Below are 23,702 nucleotides of genomic sequence, written 5' to 3'. Positions count from 1 at the left end.
TACATTGGTGAAATAACTAAAAAAAAAAAAAAAAATGAACCGTGTGCTATGATGAAATGATGGCACCGCACTTCTTTAATGAAAGAAGTAGCCCTAAACAATGTCAAATAATAACAACTATTATTATTATTATTATTACACTCATTTCATATGAACTCTTCAGTCTGGTTTTACAGAACACTGCATTCTTCTTTTTCATTAGTGGAATGGTCATTTTGCCATGAAGGCCATGAAGACAGTTAACCAAAGTTAAACAATCCCGAAACCAATTCTAAAAAGATATAGGTAACTAGTGAAGGGATTTACGAGATGTAATCTAATCTCTCTTTCTGGCATGCATCAGGATTCTGAAATACGGTGTAAATGTAACCAGAGCTTTTGGGTAGCACAGACTTTGTGCGCACTCTGAGACCTATAGATAGTAAACATGCTAAGTGGCTAGCAACTGCTCGTGGTTCAGCAAGTAACTGACCTGCATCAAATAGTTATCTTCTTCGATGCATGTGAGATGTTAGGAACAAGCGTTCTACAGATTTTGACCCTGGTGAACCAGCTCAGACCTGTTTATACTCGAGTGGACACTCCTAAAAAGATGAAATAACTGTCCTCGGGGGAGTAGGAGAAAATCAGATTAACAATTGAAAGTGATTTCTGCCTATTGCAAACATAAAGGAAGGATCTGCAGTCCAGATAGGTCAAAAATAGACTATACTGGTGGATAAAAAGGACAAAATCATACACATAGCTTATTGTTTGTTCGAAACCAAAATGACCTACTATTAATGCATGTCATTTGCTCAATAAACATGCGGCTATGCCGGCCTCTGGTTTTCATAGTCTCTTGCAATTAATGTCAGGCAGACAGAGAGAAGTTTCCAAGACTGTTCTGTTGATGTGGGCCTGAGAGTCAGTGATGCACAGCGCTGTCACTGTTTCATCTCCAGACACATTCAGTCCTTGAATAAGTGGTATTGTGATCTGCCAGTTGTGGCAAAACAGGCATTCAGTTTTGGCTTGCATGGGAAGACGTTTCCTGCACTGACACCACCAACTTCTTAACCAGCCGACTCAATACACTGTCTCTTCTGACTCTCCCTTTGTCAATACACTGCAATTCTGTATCTGTATGTTCCGGTTTTAACCAATATACCATTTTTAAAAAATGTGGGATATTTTAGAAATAACTGACCTTTTCAACATCCTCAGACTTCCATTTTAACAGTAACTATACTAAATAAAAACATAACCTGTAAATTAAAGAGTAGGCCACATCTCACTTTAGCTAGTTGGACTGACTCCAGCTAGAGGACACACACACACACAAAAAAAAGTATCGCAATACTCATATCGCAATATGTGATATTTCTATAATACATAATATCATGATGTATAGGTTTGCTAACCTAGGTCATGCAAATTAGTAGTATTGCATAATTTTGTTTAAAGATTCAGTGCAAAATTTAAAATCCGCCCCCCAGTTCTTAAAAAGCACTAGTTATATACACATATCTTGATACCCACAATACATCAGAAATGTTTATTGAGCTATAGAAATTACACCCAAGCAGAATAGCAAACAGTAAGAAAACAATGATGCAAAAGTCCAGTGTGACCAGTACCTAATAATTAGCACAGCTCCTGCATTTTTTTTTACTGCCAAAAAATAAAAAAATTAAAAAAAAGTCAGCACACACCCACATTCTTGTTTTCTGTCGACTCACAACTTCACAGATTTTACTTTATTTGCATTTGGTCTGACAGCTGAAAAAATCAGAAAAGTCTGCTGTATCTGCAGGAGTGTGCTGTCTCTCCATAGCAAGAGGTCAAAAATCGTAAATGCTATTGCAGCATTCAACTCACCTCCTACATGGTAATTTGCAGGTTGGAATGATGTCATTTTTGACCTCGCCGAATTCGACAGACAAAGTAGGAAAAAAAAACATGGATACCTCCATGTCCATCTTTTGTTAGCCAACCAACTGTGATGAGTAATGTATATTTTTCCTTCCTAAACAGTGAACCGTATAGTGTTACAGATTTAATAAGCGAATATGTCTGTATGTAAAGCAAATACTTATATATTCAGCATAACTCATTTAAAGCTATTGGGTGCTACTTTTACTTCTGATGCAGTGTGCAGCCATGTTGATTTGACAGTACTCTGCGAACAGGGAAGGAGCTGGTAGTTTAGGGAATTACAAGCTGCAGCTTCGCCTCAAACGCAGCATAAGTCTAAACTGAAACCACAAGCAAAACCTTGTCTGGTCTATTGCGTAAAAAAAAAAATGGCATAAAGCAATTTATTTATAAATCTTTATGCAAATGCTTTCCGTGAGGTAGCTATTAGAAGTATTAAACACCTAAAATGGTGCAGTTTACAAGGAGCTTTACAGAAAAAAAAAATCTAAAGGACTTTGTTTAGATCACAGTGAGTAAATTATGCAGACATTCTGGGGAAGAAAAAAAAAAAAAAAAAAAAGTCAGTGGAATTCCCCGCTGACTAATTATTTAAGGATACTATTAATAGAGGCATTTCCCTTTATAATAGTTATATGGATTCATCTTTTTTAATCTGATGCATGGGCAGGGCCACTTGCTCTCATGTGGGCTGCCCAGTGTTCTTATTCCATGTGTAGTAAAAGCTCAAAGGCCCAGACCACAAATATATTGCACACTAAAAAACACTAAAAAGGGAGGTTCATCTATTCAGTGTAAGAAAAAGAAAGAGTAGGAGAGGACTTCGAAGAGGATATTCGTTCATAGGAAAGGAAAGTGATTTCTGTATGATGCTCCTAATACTTGTATTTAGACAGAGTCTCCTCTTTAATTTTGTCGTATCATTTCTTCTGTGGTCGTGTTCTGTCCAAATCTGTGCCGTCTAGTAGATTCGAAATCTGCTCGCTTCCAGGTCCGTCCCTATTTGTCCTTCACCCTAAGATTTTCATGGATTAAAATGTAAATAGGACAGGTTAAGAGGGAGAATCCGGCCTTGGCCATCAAAATGATAACAAGGTCGAGGGTCGTCTGTGGGTAGGATACCTGTCTAACAAATGAATGCATGAGTCTTCAGCTAATCCCAACTGAACAAAGCTGCTATTTGCAGACAAACACACCCGTGCCGATGAATAGCTGCTTCTTCAAGGTAAAATGCAAAATGGGGCCTGAATTTATTCAGCTAGAATGGATGTGCAGAATCGGCTGTCTGTCGTCACAGCATGTTGAGCTAAAGCCTATGGGAAGCAAGACACGCCATACAGAACAAAAAGAGAGGACTCGTGTATAGAATGTCCTGTAATATGATATACTCCATTGTGGATGATACAACTGCAGCTCAAAGGCGATTCAGTCATCATAGTTCTGTGCTAGGCCCTCTCTCTATCCTAATAGATACTCCACTATGCTTTACAGCAGAGCCGTGCAAACACACCCACGCTCAGACACACACATATGCAAGTACATTCCACATGCTGCATATTTCAGAATCTTTGGAGCGCAGGATAAATAAGAGCAGTATCATGTGAAAGCCCTTTCCTCACAGCCTTTTAGAAGAATGCAAACAGACACATGGCTGCATATAATGTTGCTAATTACTCAGGCCATAAGAATGAACATTTGGATTGGGGGGGAGGGGGTCAGGGGGGTAATGTGAGAGCTCATGCAAAGAGCAGACCTGCACTGCTGACACAACGCATACACACAGGCTGATGAAAGCAAAAGATAAGTCAGTGAATGTTCTTGTGTTACAGCTGGCAGTATGTACAAATAGCACACAGCATTCTATAGATTACAACGACAAACACATTAAAATAATCCCACATTTATGCTTGGTGTAGTAGCTACATTAACAATTTATCCAAAGAGCCATTTATCCCAGTTGTATATAGCAGAAATTTTAAACCCTTCAGAATAATATCTAAAACTTAAGTTCTACCCTACGTTCACACTGGCGAGCGACACATCGCTTGTGCCACTTGTTGTTTATCCTGTTGTTTATCATTTTTTGCACTTCAAACAGTAAATGAGAAGTAATTGCAGGTAGGACCTAAAGTTGTAAGTGGGGAACTGAAAAATGTTGGACTAGAATTGGTCCAAGGAATCAGTGGAGTCAGTTGTTTGGATTGTTCACTTCACTGCGTCATACTTAATTTGTCAATACTTAATTAGGCTTAAGAAAATCTCAATTCAAACATCACATGTTGCACTGTTGCTTTGTCACTCTGAAGCTGTCTACTATCACTGAAATTGTGGCCCCATGTCACGCACATACATAGAAAGTGAATGGTCATTTGTCTCTTTTGTCACTTGCTAGTGTGAAAATAGGGTGACTTACTTTATTGAAAGCATTACTGAAATCAAATTATAGACCTTCCTTACTTATTATGTGCCTAATTTACCATTTTTAACAGACCTGTATAGACTTATATTATAGACCTACATCAAATACAGACCTATATCAAATCTTTAATATACTGCAAAGGTCAAATAGTTGAAGTGATAAATGGCCTTTGTTTTAGCTTGGGACTAATCAGTGGTCAGTTAGAATGCTTGTTTCCATTTTGCCAGTGTAAATATTGCTTCTTTTAAAATGTGTAAAGGTCATGTATGGTATCTCTCAAGACTCTGTAATAGGGTCTCTTCAGGGTTTTTTTTTTTTTTTCTTTTTTTTCTTTTTTTTCAGTCTACATGTTAACTTCGGGCTATATTATCTGCAAACAAAGTGGAACTATGCAGATAAAGTGGAATTTTGAAGACAGTTATATTTGTCTGTTATTTAATGCTAGCAAGACTGACATTAAGCTCTCAAACTGTACCTTGATAGTTACTTTAAAGCCTTATGTACAATATGCTGCACAGATCTGACCATATTGTTTTATCCACCTTGTACAGGTTACTGATTAAATGCCATTGTTAAACAGTAATGCGCATAATCATGTACTGCTTAATTTATTAAGTGAACTAATGACCTTCTATAATTCTCCTTGTTCTTTAAAGTTATAGTATGTGCAGGAAAGTAAAGGAACACCAAAAAAACATCAAAAACTCAAATAAAAAAAAAAAATTCAAATCCTAAAAACATATCCTTTCTAGCTTTTTAAATTCTTGATTGATTTGATTTTACTTTGTTTGGGTTGATTGAGGCTGACACAGTGGTGCAGCGGGTAGCTCCGGTAGCACATGGGCTTCCTCCGGGATCCTCTCGGTTTCCTCCGGGATCCTCTCGGTTTCCTCCGGGATCCTCTCGGTTTCCTCCCACCTTCCACTTGATTGAATTATTTGTTTTATTGTATTTTTCCTTTATTTTTTTTCTTAATCACTTAGTCTTGTATTTTCATTAATATCTTATTGTACTTCCATTATTTCATCCATTAAAACAATGATCATTAATTGCTTTATAGTACGTAATATGATGCTTTTAAACCACAACATGCACTATTTATAGTAGGTGTAAGCTTTTAATTTATATATTTGTCCTAAACCTATGCTAGATATTTATCTCACTTTGTTTTTTTTTTTTCTTTTAGTCACCTATTCATTCTCACTTCTTCTCTCTCTGCTGGCTGGGTCCCTGTCATAAATTCTCATGGTGTGTACTACCATAGCCCTCTGGGGATGCTGACAGTGTATCTAAGAACAGAAGTGCGGGGAGGGAAAGACAGAGGTTGCCGTAGGTATTGCTGGGTCAGCAGCATACAACCGAATGCCTCAGCGCCACAGCTTACTTAGGACAGGAGGGATGTATCCAACACGACACACTAACAAGGACATTACCCAGCCATGTGATGGCTTAACAAAACAAGTAGAGCACTGGTATCATTTTCAGAGTGCACACTGGAGACTAGAGTTGTATCTACTCTTAGCTTTGTAATGGCACTCACAATTCAGGCTGATATATAATTTTTGTTTTAGCTGCTGCCTATTACCCATTTCCCACAGAGTATCTCCATTATTCCGAGAGATGAATGAAACTGCCACTATTGCCATCCTACTACAATGCTGGCTAAAAACCATCATTAGAAAAGTAATGTTTTGCAAGCAAAAGAGATAGAAAGCTTCTTGGCATCGAAATCCCTTTCTGGTGCTGTTTATCCCCTTTCTCTTGGCCACTTTCTGAATAAGCTGCACACTGAGCAATCTCTTAAGCAGCACTGCCATTAACCCCATACTCCAAAGGACTAGGCTGCCAACAAGGGCTACACCAAGCCTCTGCCTCAGTTTCTTTCTCAGTGCTGGCCTGATGATTCAAAGGGAGAACCCTAGCAGACTGGCACTACGAGAGTCCCCATGCTAATTCTCTTAATGGACTTTCAGACTCACTGGGACGTTGCCAAGAGTACAGTTAACACTCATTCTGAGAGCTGGAGAGCTGTATCAAAGAGACTAAGTCTAAAACCCAATAAACACATGGGCTCTCCACATGACAGAAATAAATCCAGTTGAACTGAGAGAACCTGACCGAAAAAAGCTACCATTAACCATCATATTAATGCTATCACCTTTGATCCACGTATTTCGAAAATACAAAATAAATGTCAATTTTGATTTCACTGTACTAAACCTATAGAAGGTACTGATACATGATGTATTCAACCTATTTAAAGCTGACATTCTTCCAAGTAGAACCCCTTTAGAAAGCTAGAACAATTGACCATTCCATGAACATCTGTAAGAACAGCAAACAATTACAGTGTCTGGAGTAAATTGGAGAAGAAGAAAAAAAAAAAAAAAAAGAATAGTATGTACACTGATAGGGGGAAAAAAAAAGAACTGCAACATTTTCTGGTTGTGTAGTTTTAAATAAAGGTTTAAATAAACTCAAAGTAAAAATAAAGTTTAAATAAAGCCAGTGAGGCTTGCCAATTGCATAAAAAATCCATTGAGTGCACGTTAAAGCGACTTAATAAGATCCATATGAACCAACTCCTAATCAGGTCACTTTTAATAAGCCTTTAAATCAAAGCTTAAGTAAGCCATTGCACGAAAAAGCCACATTTAACAAGTTTCCTGTAGCCAGCAGTGAGGTGCAGGGCTAGGTGCTTGCTCCAGGCAGGCACGTCACATGACAGTGTGAAGTAAAAGCACTTTTTCACTTCATGATCTTGACTTCATGGAAAACCAATGGTATATCCTGATTCACATCAGAAATAGTGCTGCTGGTACTGGGCACCTGTGGATTTGAGACACCAACCAGAAATTTTGCTATTTCTACTGTAGCTGAATAAAAGCACAAAGGCAACTCATGGTGTGGCCCTAAAACGTGTCTGACCAAAACTGTCAAGTTTCTGTCAAAACTGCTGACCAGACATGGATATTTCTCAATATATAGGTTTAATCAATCATATGGCCATTCCTAATTGTTTGGACAGAATTCATGATGGCTACTTAGCTCGGAATGAAGGAGGCAGTGGATAAATTCTAGCATCTTGTTGCTAACTAGCCATAACATTAACTAGCTAAATTACTCAACTTAACTAGCTAGCTGTTTTGCCACATCTTCTCTAGTTGGGAAACAATAACTTCCATTTTTTAAATTTGGAAATATCTCAAGTCACAGACAGTGTCTGACCTTTGTGGCATTTTTACATTGAATGGAGAGCTTCTGGAGTATTCTGTTCTGTGTTTGACCTTACTTTCTACTTTCTCTTTCTATATTCAGCCAGAGGTACTAATATTAGTAATGTGGCAGAGAGAAAATGGAAATTACCTCTAAAACCCTATCGTGGACAGGACGATACAGTACATGCTGTCCTGATGGCATGTTTTTTTGGTGTATGTAGAGGTATACAGTGATGACACTAGCTAGGTGGCTAGCTAGCAATAGTAAGAAAACAGCAAGGAATAAGTCTGCTGTGACCACTACTTAAAAGGGATTGGCTTTTCTGCCGAATGAATTTTATCCACATTTTGGTCTGATTGCTGCTTTATTAGAGAAAACACATAAGCATAATTTTCAGGTGTCTCCCATATCACCATAGCAAGGGGTCAAAAGGCATAATTGCTATGCTAAACTGAAGATGATGCCACCTCTGCCACTAACTAGCGACATCAACTCAATTCCAATCCAAAATACTGAAAATTCATTAGTTTGGTCCCCATTCAATATGCTGACTGTTCGGTTTATCCTGCTAGTTCAGTAACGTCCATCAGAAGAGAAAGCACATCCACAGTTTGCAGGCCAAAATCATCCTTTTTTTCTCTTGTACTGTTTTGTTTTCCATTTGTACTGCTGTTAATTAAGTATCTCCTGCATATATATTTTTAATTCTATATTGTGATAATCCATACCATTGTCCAAATCTCATGACAATATTCTAATCTATTAGTATTTGATTACAGTATATTTGATTATAGTTTTTTTTTTAATTATTGTTTAATTCACAATACATAAAAAGAAGTACTATCATTTATTATAACAATTATAAATGTCCCAATGGGAATCATGATATATCAGGATTAGGCTTTGTGCTCAATACAGGATTGCAAGGCAGAGCACACAGACATCAGTCTTCCACTAATCAGCACATGAAGAGGAAAGAAGAATGGCCAGATGGACCTCCGATTCAGTGATTCAATTCTGTGGTTTCTTTCACTCACTTCATTGCCTCTTAGCATTTATTCACACAGCATTAGCACTAGCTTTCGGGAGTTCGATTACAAAACGCTGCCCTTTTCAAATCTGCTTGAGTGCACACAAGACAGCATCTCATAATCTTTAGCATAAAATCAATTATCCTCAGCAGTGAAAATATTGGAGATCTAGATTTACCAAGGAAATTGTGCTTTTTCTTATAATGTGACTGTCCCCGTTCTAAATGAATCCTTTCCAAGGAGGTAATTAACAGTGCCACCCTACATTCTGATACGCTGGCCCCTACACTAAGGTCTGAGGATGAACCCTGGCTTGACCTTGTGCTCTATGCAAGGTCTAAATGGTGAGGTTATGTGGCAGTAGAAACACCAGAGGCAAGTGTCCGAATTAAAATTACTTAGCAACTGAAAAGCTGGGGTAGTATGTAACAGCAACAACCAAACAAGTTAAGTAGTAATTGAAAAAATCCATAGAACCAATTCTCTTCTCATTTTCAGTGTTATACCACCATACTTTTTAATTTTCAAAAATACCACTTAATTTTAGCCCATAGGTTCTCAGCCCTGGTCCTGGAGTACACCATGTCCTGCGCATTTCAGTGTTTCCTGTGCTAACACACCCACTTCAGTTCAGGAAAGGCTGTTAATTCACTGATTATTTGAATCAGGTGTGTTTGAGCAGGAAAAACACTCAAATGTATAGGACAGGGGGGTACCAGGACCAAGGTTGGGAACCTGTGCTTTAGCCTGTAGTGCCTAAAATACATTAGCGAATCAGATAAAACAAATTCTGATACCAAACAGGCATTTCAGAACAATATCAGTCCAATGCTGAAAGTCAAAATCATCCCTGTTTTATGAGCTAAAAACTAGCCTTTCTATTTTATAATCATTTGATAGCAATGAAGGACAGTCCCTAAATTGTTTTTTTTAACATAAAAATGCAAATAATGCTACTTAGTCCTTAAATGCAAGTGTGACTAGCTTTACAAACCACACATTTATTTGTCCTGCAGACAGGCAGAAGAAATGTGTGACCTGAGCTCTACCAGCCTGCACTTTCCTCACCTTCTGACGGGTGAGAAATTAACGGAAAAACCCTGTAAACTATGTTATGCTGTGGGAGACATTTTACTGGCATGGTTTAAGTTCACTTGTCCCCTTAGAGGGAAGAGTCACTGTAAATCAGTGAAGTTATTTTGACTAATCACCTTTATCCTATGATGAAGTGTTACTATCCTGATGGGAGTTGTCTCTTCCAGGATAACTCCGCCCCTATCCACCATGCACCATTGCCAATGGACCGGTTTGAGGAGTATGAAAATTATATAAAAATCACATGCTATGGCCTTCAAAGTCAGCAGTTCTCAACCTGAATAAATACCTATGGGAGATTTTGTAGCGACATGTTAGACAGCATCTCCGCCTCTATCATCAAAACACTAATATAGGGAATATCTTTTGAAAGTAGTTCCAGAAACTTGAAACTACAGTAGACTCTATGCCATGGCACACTGAGGCTGTTCGTGCAGCTATCTGTGGCCCAACATCTTAATTTGTCACCCATCTCCTGTTCCAGCATGCACAGTATTATACAGAAGCACTGCATAGATATAGCTGTGATCCATCAATTCAATTCAATTTTATTTGTATAGCACTGAACAATGGACATTGTCACAAAGCAGCTTTACAGAAATATATACATTTATATTTATAAATATATAAATACATGTCCTTGCAGAATCCTTCTCCATCCTCACCATCTTTATCTTGTTTGTCATTAACATCATAAACATGATTATAATCACCATCAGCCACAGAGACCACTGTATGATTATCATCAAGCTCTTTCTCCTCACCATCACTACCACATTCGTAATAACCTCTCCCCAGTTACACTGCATGAACAGTGGCCGTCTTCATTCTTACAGCTGTATGCTATAAAAAGTCCTCCATAGTGAGGCAAACAATGACTCCCATGATGGAAACTTTCACCAACACCCAGAAGCCCCAAAACTGTAGCCCAGCAACAGAGTTTATAACAAAACCAAAGATATACATGGGCCCTAATCACTCAGTAATGTGCTGCCTGGCCTCTTCAGAATGCTGCTGCTCTTCCTTTTATTATGCTCGCTCCTGAGCCGAAAGTCTCTCGGAAAAGCTTGGTCTTTGTGGGAGGACAGGAAATGAGAAGAGTGCTGGAAAATGTGGACAAGGCGTGAATAATTTCAACAATGAGACCCTCACTGTGAATCCCCACCCCCACCCTAGAGATCCAGAGAACAAGCAATATTACTGTTCAGTGAAATCCACCTCTTTTCCTGAAACATGCTTAGCTCATCTGGAAGTGTGCTGGGTGGGGATGAGTGGAGGTGTGCTCTTTTCTAATGTTTCTAGAAGAAATAACCACACACACACACACACACACACACACACACACACATACACACAGACCTTATTTATACATTGCATGTCTTCAGTGAAACAAATGTGTCACTAATGTGTCCCATACCCAAGACCTTTAAGAGAATGTCCAGAGAAGCAACCTCTCATTAAGGGCACTCAAGTGAAAGGGCTTATGAACTCCAAAGTATTCACCTAAACTGCAGCACCAGAGGCTAAAGACAGCATGGTGCCTTCCTTCATTTTGCCCTCTGGCCTGTAAAAAACCTTCTGGACTGCACTTTAAATGAAACCTTTATGTATAAATCATTATAACTGTTCTTAGAGGTCTTTACCTTTGAGGAACAATGCTTAGAAAGCTTCTGTATAAATTGTAATGATGTCTCATAAAGCTATAATAAAATAACATAATTCACTTCCTTTATTATTTCCTTGATATTTTTAATTCTATGTCAGCACTAGAGTTTATGAACAGATTTAGAAAGCATTGCTACTTTATTTACAAATTAATAAGCACATTCATAGTTCATGGAAAGTGTCACCAAAGTCTGTACTACTTAGTGTTATCAGGGGGTCATGACCAAACCTTCGAGAAGTGAATGCCACTAGAGAATTCACTCTCCCACTGCAGTTACGTAGTCATTCTAATAGTGACAAAGTTTAGGATATAAAAGAAGAAATGCTGATCCTGATCTAGGAAAAAAAATGAGGAAATTCCAGCCCTGGCATGGGCATACTGTACTCATCAGGCCTGGCCTGCCACCAGACAGAGAGCACAAAGACCCAACCAGACTTCTGGTATACTGGGCGTGTGGCAGTTCAGCAATTTGGCAAAAACACCCACACAACTGCACATTAACAAACACTTCAGCAAAATCATGCTTGGCTCTCTCTCTCTCTTTCTCTCTGATGACTCTGGAGCTCTTTACCATCCCACAGCACCAACTAAACATTTCCTGAATGTTTTGCATGATGGCACTCATTTATCAACGTTGCAAAGAAAAGGTTTCAAATTGTTTCTTATGCAGAAAATTGTGAATTCTCATACACTCAATAAAATTAGTAATCAAATGTATGTGTGTGGAACATACACTGGGTAAGTAATGAAGCTTAATAAATACCAACTGTTCACAGCCACTATGCACGTTACTTCTCATTTTAAAAGACACAACCATAACTAACAATATATGGCATGCAGGAATCGCTTCAAAGGGTTCCTAAACATCTGTGACATTTATTTAGTGCCACCAGAAAATGTGCAAGACACTTTTTTCTTTCTTTATTAATTTTTTGTATTGATCAGTAGTCAAAGAGGGGAGAGTCTAAGCTGGGCTATTTAATATTTTCATTTGTTTATGTCCTTTTTAATGTAAGAAATTTTGAGTTGAACATAAACATGTTGTAAGTCAGGTACACATTCACAAAATAAAACTATTTGGATATGCACCATTTATAAATGAGAGCCCAGGCCTGTTATTTTTGGGGTATGGAACAAGTACAGCAATTGGAAAATCACTTTCTCAGTGGATTGTAGTAGGAAACTGAACATCTCTCTGGCTAATCCATGATAACTTATCATTCACAGCCATTTAAAGGATACAATTGTGTTTGGAAAGGAAACGGCCAGTCTTTATAATGGATGAACTGCAGGAGTGTCACCTTCCTCCTCCAGAATGACCGGACATAATGTCTCTTAGTTTCTCATTTATCATAACTGTACATCTTTGTTTAAAAGACTACAGAAAAATCATGTAATGTTCCATTGTGAGAGAACATTTGTCAAATAATGCATTGCTACTCTTATGCAAGTAAAAAGTATAAAAGATGTCTAATGTGGTTCATGTAGTAGTTCACTGAAGACAAGAATGCAATGCAAGCCAAGTGAAATAAGACCTCAACCACTGCTATAGCATTTCAAAGCTCCATTAAAGTATCACTCATAACTAATAGTCTAGATTAAACTGCATAATAGAGTAAATTAATTGAATTCAGTTAATCATATGAATCATGCTATGAATAATGCAGTAAACAACCTTTGAATTTTCCCTCTACAATGTTCAGCCATGCGGGCTCCCTAGTGGCACATCTTCTTAAGTGTTGGCTCTGTTATCTGGAGGTTATGGGTTCGAATTCTGACAAATCCACAGCCACCTCCAGCAGGCTGAATACCAAGAGAGCACAATTACCTCTGCTCTCTGGGTAGGAAGGATGATATTACTCTTGCACCAGTCAACCAGAACAATGCTAACTAATTATGCCAAGAATGAAGCAGTTAGCTCTCTCCTCCAAGTGTGCACAGCCATCCTGTAGCACTGTATGTGCAGCAGTTTGCAAAGATGTAGTGACTTCACATGTCTCAGAAGAAGCAGGTATTAGCGTTTGCCTTCTCAGACTGGTGGCTATTGTGCAATAGGAGAGAAATAGATGTGCATAGATATCACTTCCAACAAAAATGAGTCATTAATTAATATTATAACACAAACATATAAAAAATGAAGACTTACTGAATTACATTCAGCTGAGTCAATATCTAACACTGTTAGACTGAATACACTGAGTAAATAACACTGAGTGTAGCTATGTACATTGGTATTACTGCTATTCATTCCATTCCATTCCATTTATTTAATCCAAACCATCTACTGTATAAGTTTCTCCACAGTGAAATTCACCATAAAATCTCAGTAGATAGTGATAGACCGCCGACGTTATATGAAAATGAAAGATGACATATCTGACAAATATCTTTTACGGGACATGTACTATATAATGTTCTCACACAAAAAAAATCCAATATTATCATGTCATACATCATCCAAAAAACAAAAGAAATCTTCCACTCAGGCAGGAAAAGATTAGTGTTTCTAGTACCGTTCGCCTCTATTCTTCTACAATTCTATACTGTAATGATTTATAATCACACTATCCGGTGTCACCCAGAAGGGGATGGGTTCCCTTTTGAGGCTGGTTTATTCCTCAAAGTTTATTCCTTATGTGATTTCAGGGACTTTCTTCCTTGTCACCATCACCTCTGGCTTGAATATTAGGGATCTAAATCTACATCTGCATTTCTGTAAAGCTGCTCGGTGACAATGTCTTTCATAAAAAGTGCTATTCAAATAAAATTGGACTGAACTGAATATAGCATATGTTCATGCCCAAGCTGAGGCTGAAAGTACCACTAGTTTGTTGTCATAAAATAGCTAGCTACCTTAAACAGCTGGGTAGTCAACTAGCATATTTTAGTAAAACAAATAAAATTGATTAAAACAAAAAAGTGGTCTGTGTTTGAACACGGTAAGTTCGGGCTGGTTGGGTGGAAAGGAACAAGGCCCATCAATGTTTTCAGTGCAACTGTGATTCAATTCACAAGCAGTAGAGGGCTTAGCCTTCCAAACTGCCCCTTTAAAAAGAGAAGGTCCTACCAGACACAGCTAAGAAAACAACCCTGACAGCCAAGTTACTGTCATTGCCAGCGTGTTTACCATACTCTGCAAATGAGACAGTTTCTTCTGAAACTGTAAGTACATCTCGTATGTCAGAACATGCAGTTATAGTCTTGTAAATGGAGGCATAAAGGAAATGCTCTCCGAGTCTGTAAAAAAAAGGATGCCTTTCACATTCCAATCATTCAAGGTTTAGTGGACCACCTTGCATGAACATCACTTCCTGTATGCAAAGACATAATGACTCTCCATAATTCAAAGTCTTTAATGGTATGTTTGCGATCAAGCAAAGTCAATGGGCCAGTCATTTGCCAAGCCTGATTTTAATAACTCCCCACAATAAAAAGACAGCACTGGGGCTTACAATAAGGGGTACGCTGAAATCACTTTCAATAATTACCTTATCATATTACTTCATCCCAGATGTACAAAGGCTCCAAACAGACTGGGATGTTATGAAGACGTTTTGCTGAGCTTAAGTGTCCAGTCAGAGTATATTAGCCATGTGTTTGTTTTTGATTTTCATTTTCAGTCTCAGAAAAACAAACTCCAAATTGAAATCAAGAAGAAGAACTTGTGTCCCACATCACTGAGCCTCCATATATTAGCTGAACTCTAATTTATTATGAATTTTTCTTTAATTTTCCAATGTGAAGTTTGATTCTTTACATGACCACTTTTTTACAGCTGCCATATTGGTCATGGAGCTTTGTTATACAAGCACAATGCATAAAGTGTAATCAGATTCAGACATTTACATAGTGATGGTGATTAGTCTTCTATTTACCAGATTGTTAAACGAATTTTGATTGATTAAAAAAAATATTCAGAATGATCTCAATACATTTAGTTTGTTTTGATAAGTAAAGGTTTTTTCTTGGACTGAGCCATCAGTAGGGCCATTAATAGACTATTAAACAGCATTTAAATGTATTTATTAAGACAGAAGGACAAAGAAAAAAAAAAATCACTGCTTGAATCTATGAGAGGTCTTACATCATCGAACTGTAAGCACTCAAGTTCACAAGACTAAACCAAAAGACTATGCAATCAGGCACGACTTCATCAGGCTTTGGACAGCCATCAGAGCTCTGGTTTATCCAGAGCCATGTGCTGGAGGAGAACCTCATGATCTCATGCATCAGAGAGACTGAAAGAGTAACAACATGCCGTGTTGGCCCTGAGCCAACAATGATATCTGCACAGCAATGGAAAGTCTCTAAAATACTACATCTATCTTGTTGACTGCTCTTTTAAAATAGAGCATGAATTCAAACCTGAAAACCTCACTAATTTCTGTCTTGGCAATGACGTATGGGGAGCAAATGCTGCCATGTTTTTGTCTCTGCTTTTATTTGGTGCATAATGTCATTGGAATCATCAGATTTTATCAGCACCTCTGTTGAGGCAAGAGCCATATCCCAGCCTGAGACACTTGCTGTGCAGAGAACTAATTATAGCCAAGCACAAGGAAGTGAGAGAGAGCAGGTGTTAGCAAAAGTTGCAAGGCTATGAGCAAGGGAAAGTGGTCACACAAAGTGGCTAGTGATAACCTTCAAGTAGCCTGCGATAACCTTCAAAGTTTTGTACAAATCCTCATAAAGGTTTCCCTCTTTTGGTCCGAGTCTGAGTCTTTGCTAATCTCCCTCTATAATGCAAACATTAACAGAGTTTTATTTCTACCACTCACTGACCAAAACCTCGTAACACAGCATGCCTAAGAAAGAGGGTTTTCTTTTATTACAGCATGATCTCTTAGCAAAAAAACAACAACTGCAGAACCACTCACACTATCCCAATTATGCTCCTCAATCACAACTGTCTTCACTTCCACAAATTCATATCTCTCACATCAATCAGCCTGTAACACAATGAGCCATGCACAAAGTACTCTGAGCCCACGATTGTCCTTAGTCTTTTTCAGGAGGGGGGTAAAAAAAAGTGTACAGCATTCAGATCACAGGCTTGACCTCATATAACTGCCAGAAAGCCCATTGCACAGCAGTATTAAACAGCCGTCTCTTCCTGTCATACAGCATGACTGGCTTCCCTCCCACTGCCTACATTACCCACTACACACCACACAGCACTGATATTCAGGGTGTTGTAGGATTAAAAGTAGCAGCTAGAACTCCAAGATTAAATTATATTAAATCACACTATTTTACACTAAAACTACCCTTTTTGAAATGTATATTGTGGATAGTAATTCCCACTAGAGTTTCTGCTGTGACACTGCTGCAATAAATGCATTAAATCTGCTTAGTTGTAAAATAAATAAATAAATAAATAAATAAAATAATAATAATAATAATAATAATAATAAAAACACTGCATGCACTATTTGAATGGATATGTAAGACAACAGGAATTTGTAATGAGGCCATTGTGTGAATACCATTTTCTAGAAAATCACTGATCCATTTTTCCCCCCTTTCTATGTAATACAATTTCTGCCAATATCCAGCATTAATCTGATCTAATATAGAACAGGTTCGGGACCCCGGTCCTGGAGTACCCCGAGCACTGCACTTTTTAGTGTTCTCCCTGTTTACACACCCACTTCAGCACAGGAAGGGCTGTTAAATAGAGGATTAGTCAAATCAGGGGTGTTACAGCAGGGAAAACACACAGGACAGGGGGTACTCCAGGACCAGGATTGAGAACCTGTAAAATATAATCGTCCTCATAGTAACCAAGCCAACAATCTGCAATCTTCTAATATGCAAATTATCCAATGTGTGATGGTGTCAAGTCTGTGTATGTCCTCCAGTTGTGCATGATGTGCATCATGTCAGTCAACATCACGTGTGTTCAGGATGAGGACTGTATTGGAAAATGTCAAACCCGTTTTAGGTCAGTATCAGTCCTGATATTCATACTCTGCATCAGAATGCAGCATCTATAGAAAACTTACAACAAATGAAGAGTCATCCTAACCAGCTCCAGGACCAAAAAGGAAAGAACGCCCACACAAGGTCAACTCTTGAAATGGTTCAACATACAAAACAGGGTGTCTAGTCTAATCAGGGGCTCCTGCTTGGTTGGAACGAAAACCTACAGCCACACTGACCGTTTGCAAAGAAGACAGGACACCCCTGATATAAAACGATGACTCTGACTGTTAAGCCTGGTCCTGAATTCAGACATGTTACCACGAAGGTGACTGTGAATCCCCGTTCAGAGGGGTGTGGCGCTTTTTCAGCTAGATCATCCTGAGGGATCGTGCAGGAACTGCACCTCTTCTTCAAGGACAACTTGATACAAACTAGTTTCTTATTTAGATGACTTTAGGTGGCCAGGTTTTGCCTGGATGGGAAATTAATTACCTAGACAAATAGGTAGGCTTTCTTTCTTTTCCTCAGCAGTCAGACACAGTCATATGTGCATATCCTGCATGAGATGAGCACCGCGGTTGTGTGTGTGTGTGTGTGTGTGTGTGTGTCATCCGATATTGCAGTAAAGCAGCTGGAGAGTCATGGAGAGAAACAGGCTGAATACGGGTTAGGATCACATCAGATTGGGGTATTACTGAAATGCAGCTGTGGGGAAATAATGCAAGGTTATACGCACCCTCGTGTGTTTTTTTTTTTTATCCCTTTCAGTTTACAAAATATCTATCCATGATGAAAGGCAGCCCATTTAAACAGCCTCTATCTTGAGTGCACAGTCGATCGACCACGAAACTCTCGATAATCCCAAATCGATCTGAGCCTAAATCAGCCTCACTAATGCTAGCGAGCTCCATTTCCAGCTGCTTTCTACTGCATTTCTGCACGAGCACACTGCACCCTTAACGCCGTATCACACATCCGCCGATGTGGCTCAGTTCTCCACACTGGCCTCGATAGATAAGGCTGGGGAACGCAGGGGTGTGCATCGACAGGATCCCGGAGATAGCGTTAATATGGCGGCGTCAAATTTCGCCCTTTAGAGATGACCCCCATCGACTGCGAGAAACGCCACGACCGTTCCAGTCGTTCAGCTTGAGCTCGAGCTCGCGCGCGCGCGGAGACCGGATCCTCCCGACATAAACAAGCACGCGCTGTAATACCGGACGACCCGTGTCCAGGCTTGAAGCTAGAGTGGTGTGCTGGTGTTGCTCGATATGGCTGTGGATGTGGATGTGGACTTATCTCGGAGCACATCATGCTGAGAGATTGTTGGCGAAACCTCAAACATGAACTGGGTTCAAGCAGAAATCACAAGTGCATGCAAACAATCAGTAAACAGAGGCGCGCGCGGTGCGGCGTGCACAAAATGCCAAATAAGGTCTAGTTCCATCTTGTGTGCATGGCTAGTTTTAGAGATCCGCTACACACACTCCACCGAGCCAGAAGTAATGAGCCACATTTCCCATTTAGAAACACGCTTGCTGAGATCAGACGCCCATTCATACACACTCATACACACTCCACCACCATCACACGCTGGATCATTCACACTGCGCTACCTTCCACACGCCAGCATTGCAGCCTGCATTTTCATCTCCTAGTGTGTGTAAAAACAAACAAACCATTAGAAAACAGAAGGAGAAGAAAGCCGCAAATGGAGAATTCCTACCTGAAATCCAGCAGCGTGGTGCATGAGAGAGGAGCTGGTGGAGAGAGGCAGCAGGCTGTGGGGTGCTCCAGCCTCTGTACACTAGAGCTCCGCCCTGCTTATTAAGCTCCCTCATCCAAATCAAACACTACTAATGGAAGGCGAGAGGAACAGGCAATCCATCACCACCCCAATCACATCTCCTTCACCGCCAACCTCACTTTGTGCACTTTATTTATCTGTGCTTTGTGTGCATTTCATTAAAGTGGGTTTAAGCAAGGAGTGCACAGCCTCATTTCACTCTTAAAGCTATATGAGCTGTGGGTTTGCTTGTCAGATGGTACCAGGGGTGTATCTTTCCCCTGGAAAATGTGATGCTGACTTTATTTACTTTGCCTTACACTGTTATAAAATGTCCTTTTGGAGATGACATATTACCAGAAGATTTGATGCCAGTGACCCCTCAAGGGAAAAAAAAATCTTTGAACCCTCTTATAGTATTATAAGATAATATATTACATATAATATTATTGTTATTTAACATCGTACTAATATTAAGAACACAGTCTAACTGTTTCTGCAAACCTGGACAATTATATTTATTTATTGGGGCCATGAGAGATTTTATTATTATTATTATTATTATTATTATTATTTTCCTGCACCTGTACTTATTTAAAATATAGTTTCACAACATTTAAAAAAAAATTATATTAGCACCACTTTTTTTAGTTTCATTAAAATTGCAGTACAATTCAAGTTGACATTTAAGTATGTATTCTTGTTTTATATATATATTTATACATATATTTTATATATATATTTATACATATATATATATATATTATTATTTTTTTTTTAAGTTATTGATCTTTAGATTAAACTCATTCAGATGAAATGACCAAACATTTAAGATTAAAACTACTTTAAACAGCTGTAACATTAAGTAATTGCGGACCCCTGGATATCCTTCATGAACCACTGGGGATCCCAAGACCCTACTTTGTAAATCATAACTACATAGTCTATATTTCACACACTAAGCATATATATATATAGCCAAAAGTGTGTGGACACCTGACCATCACACCCATATGTGGTTCTTCCCCAAACTGTTGCCACAAAGTTTCAAGCACACAATTGTATAGTATGTCTTTGTATGGTGTAGCATTACAATTAACTAAGTGGAACTAAGTGGCCAAAACTTCAAAATTCCAGCATGACAATGCCCCTGTACACAAAGCAAGCTCTATGGAGACATGGTTTGGAGTGGAAGAACTCAAGTGTCCTGCACAGAGCCCTGACCTCAACCCCACTGAACACCTTTGGGATGAACTGGAACACTGACTGAGCCCCAGACCTCCTCATTCAACATCAGCGCCTGACTTTACTAATGTTCTTGTGACTGAATGACCACAAATCCCCACAGCCACACTCCTTCCCAGAAAAGTGGAGTTATTATGACAACAAATGGGGACTACATCTGGAATGCGATGATCAAAAATCACATACTGATATAATGGTCAGGTGTCCACAAACTTTTGGCCATGTAATGTATGTGTGTGTATATATATATATATATATATACATATATATATATATATATATATATATATATATATATATATATATATACGCACACATACACACACACATATATGTATATATATATATATTACTATCGATATTATGTCACCCAGCCCTACCTCATGCACTACTTGAGTTTTTGTTGACAACAGCCAAAAAAAATCTAAAGACTAGGGCCAACCAGCATAGACTCAGCCCGACTCAGAATCAGGGCTGCATTTGGAGTTAAAGCAGGGTAGTGGAACCCCAGCTTTCCTTGCACACCACTGATCCATCTCATAATAGCTTAAAACTAGCTGATCAGTCGGATCATGTGTTTCAGCAGTGCTCAGGGCAGCGGGGGAAGAAAACCTAGGACAACACATGGGCCTAGGTTGACAGTAGTTATGTACATACAGTAGTTATATACCTTACATGAGATTTAATGGTACATAAATCTTTTCAGGTGAATCAACACATATTAAAGGTAAGGAAGGCATACTCTTGAAAGGCATACCACCCAGTGACAAGCAATGGTACAGTTTAGTCCCTTCTTTATTGAGGTGAGATTGCTATCAGACAAAACCAGCAAAATGTTCTCCTGATGCTTGATCTGAACTAATTACTTATTAATTCCTTGGAAAATAATCACTTAGAAAACCTTAAATGTACAATAACGTCTTTCTTGATGATCTACTTTGACTAGTTGTGACTCTTGTCGCTTTTCTTTTCTTATCATTACAGATATATGGCATACATCAAATATTTTATAAGGGTTACAGTGTGCTTTCGCTACACAGCATAAAAGCACTCATCAGTGTTCTTCTTTAAAATGTCCTACAATGAGCTGTTTAAAAGCCTTTCTACAACAACAAATTCCTGAGAAGAATAAGCTTTGTTTTTCTGTCAACCTTGGCAGGTTTACTCACAAACACATACTCACTTCTTGTGAATCTGTAACTGAGAGCATTATCTCAGATATTCATTTTTGAGCCTCTGCCTGTGTGCATCATGAATATGCACAGCTTGATAATGAGCCATAAAAAAAACAAATAAGTGTGTAGGCAGATTGGAGTCTATTAGTTGCTAAAGGAAAAGTGTAATTCAGTATTATTTGCATGAATCACTGAGTAGTACATTTCGGATGCAAAGCACCTCATGGACCTGGCTTTGCACTCACTCACAAGTTTAGCGAGTGAAAATAATGTCTTAACCCTCAAGTATGCTTCAATGTGTAGATTGTTGTGGAGACGTAACCGTCTTAATGACACTGTGTTCTTGTTGGTCAATAAGTTCCAACCACATTTTTCCAGTTTGGAGTAATAGTCAGGTGTATGACATACTGGGGATATGTGCTGCTAAATACAGGTCCAGAGACCAAATAAAAGTTAACTTGGTTAAGTGAAATAATATGCAATATACAGGTTTATGTAGTCTGTGTTACTGCATCATATAAAAAAAAATGCAAAACCATATTGCTTCAACCGCCAGTTTATATTGAACTTTATGTTCTGATCACTACACTCTTGGAAAAAGGCTTCTTTAAGGCTTCCTTTCTATATCCAAGGGTTCAAGTCGTGGCCTAATGGTTAGAGAGTTGGACTTGTAACGTGAACGTGAACCTGAAGGTTGTGGGTTTGAGTCTCAGGTCTGGTAGGGATTGTAGGTGGGGGGAGTGAATGATCAGTGCTCTCTCCCACCCTCAATACCATGGCTGAGGTGAGACCCTTGAGCAAGGCACCAAACCCCCAACTGCTCCCAGGGTGCTGCAGCAAAAAAAGAAAGGCTGCATACTACTCTGGGTGTGTGTTCACTACTGTGTGTGTGCACTTGGATGGGTTAAGTGCAGAGCACAAGTTCCGAATATGGGCCACCATACTTGGCTACACTTCACTTCACTTCTTAGATTCTTAATAGGGTTCTTCTTTCTGCTATATATATATATATTTTATATTTTATTTTATATATGTATACACACACAGTATATATATATATATATATATATATATATATATATATATATATATATATATATATATATATGTGGCTCTGAAACGGTCTGGGTGTCCAGCTCTTGCACTGGCTATGTTAGTAACATATTATGTATTTACACACTCTTTACCTTTCAACCTGACTCAACGAACCATTATTTGCCATATACTGTACATATATATCATGCTACTGGCATCTAGTGTTCACACTGAAAATTACCATATAAGCCAACGGCCCTTTATTCACATTTAATTAGATAGATGGCAGCACCAGCCATAGTTTGAGATCAGAGAAAATGTTGCCTTTTCCCTTTTTGAATGGCAAAGAAGTAAAGAGTGATTTTGTAGTGGAACAAAGTCTTATTTAGAGGTAAGAGCAGAGATGATATTTTCTAACTTCATCTGTTCTAAGTCCTAAAAACATTAACCAATTTGGGGCAGCACAGTGGTGCAGCATGTAATGTAGCCACTTGCTCCAGGGTCCCCAATTCATCCACTGCAACTGACCAGGATAAAGCACTTACTGATGAATGCATGAATGAATGAATGAATGAATGAATAAGTGATTTAATCCACAGCAACCCTGACCAGGATAAAACATGCATTAGGACAGCATCGCCCTGCTGAAAAATCCTGTTTAGTCTGACTACCTACCAGCTGGCAAAACTCTCTGAGCTGCTGAAACTGGTAGCTCATTTTTGCCAGCTGGTAAGTGCTGGTAGAAAGGAAAAGTTCCTGAATTACCTCTACTAATGCTATATTGTAGAAAATAGCATAACACTAACGCAATCAGAAAATCCTAAACATTTATTGATCGATTTAAATAACTTACCAGGTGGTAAAGATGGTCTACCTGTTTGGCAGCTGGTAGCTGGTCAGATTAAACTGGATTTTTCAGGAGGGTAGCCATTATTCTGCATGTAAAAGCTCCTTTATCCTCGGTGAAAACTCTCACAGGCTATAAAACCCAAAACAATAAAAAAAACCAGATAACACTCATTCTGCTGATAATAAAAATCCATAAGTGTCTTCAGTGGCAAAAACATTTCTAAGAATGAGTTGGAAAAGATGTTTTTCTCTCCTTTAATGTTTTTATCTCTATAGACCAGCTGTCTAATGATGTAGTTTCCCAGAGTTGCCGAGATACTGCACTTGAACTCTGATCCAA

The 23,702-nt window shown here is 38.7% G+C and overlaps 1 protein-coding gene across 2 annotated transcripts in view; it reads right to left on the bottom strand.

Moving 5' to 3' along the window:
- The window catches only part of tln2b (talin 2b), a 120,123-nt gene extending 96,733 nt beyond the window's left edge, over window positions 1-23,390 (bottom strand). Inside the window, exon 1 of one of the 2 annotated variants that reach the window (XM_053236646.1) lies at window positions 23,367-23,390. The gene's annotated coding sequence lies outside the window, so the exon portion shown is untranslated. Of the gene's footprint in view, window positions 1-18,998; window positions 19,108-23,366 lie in introns of those variants that run through there. The other variant, XM_053236644.1, reaches the window with a different exon arrangement.
- Window positions 23,391-23,702: the final 312 nt, after the last annotated feature.

The sequence above is a fragment of the Pangasianodon hypophthalmus genome, chromosome 9 (assembly GCF_027358585.1).
Source record: "Pangasianodon hypophthalmus isolate fPanHyp1 chromosome 9, fPanHyp1.pri, whole genome shotgun sequence".
NCBI lineage: Eukaryota > Metazoa > Chordata > Actinopteri > Siluriformes > Pangasiidae > Pangasianodon > Pangasianodon hypophthalmus.
The sequence above is the reverse complement of the archived record's forward strand: the minus strand, read 5'-3'. Positions and strand labels throughout refer to the sequence as shown.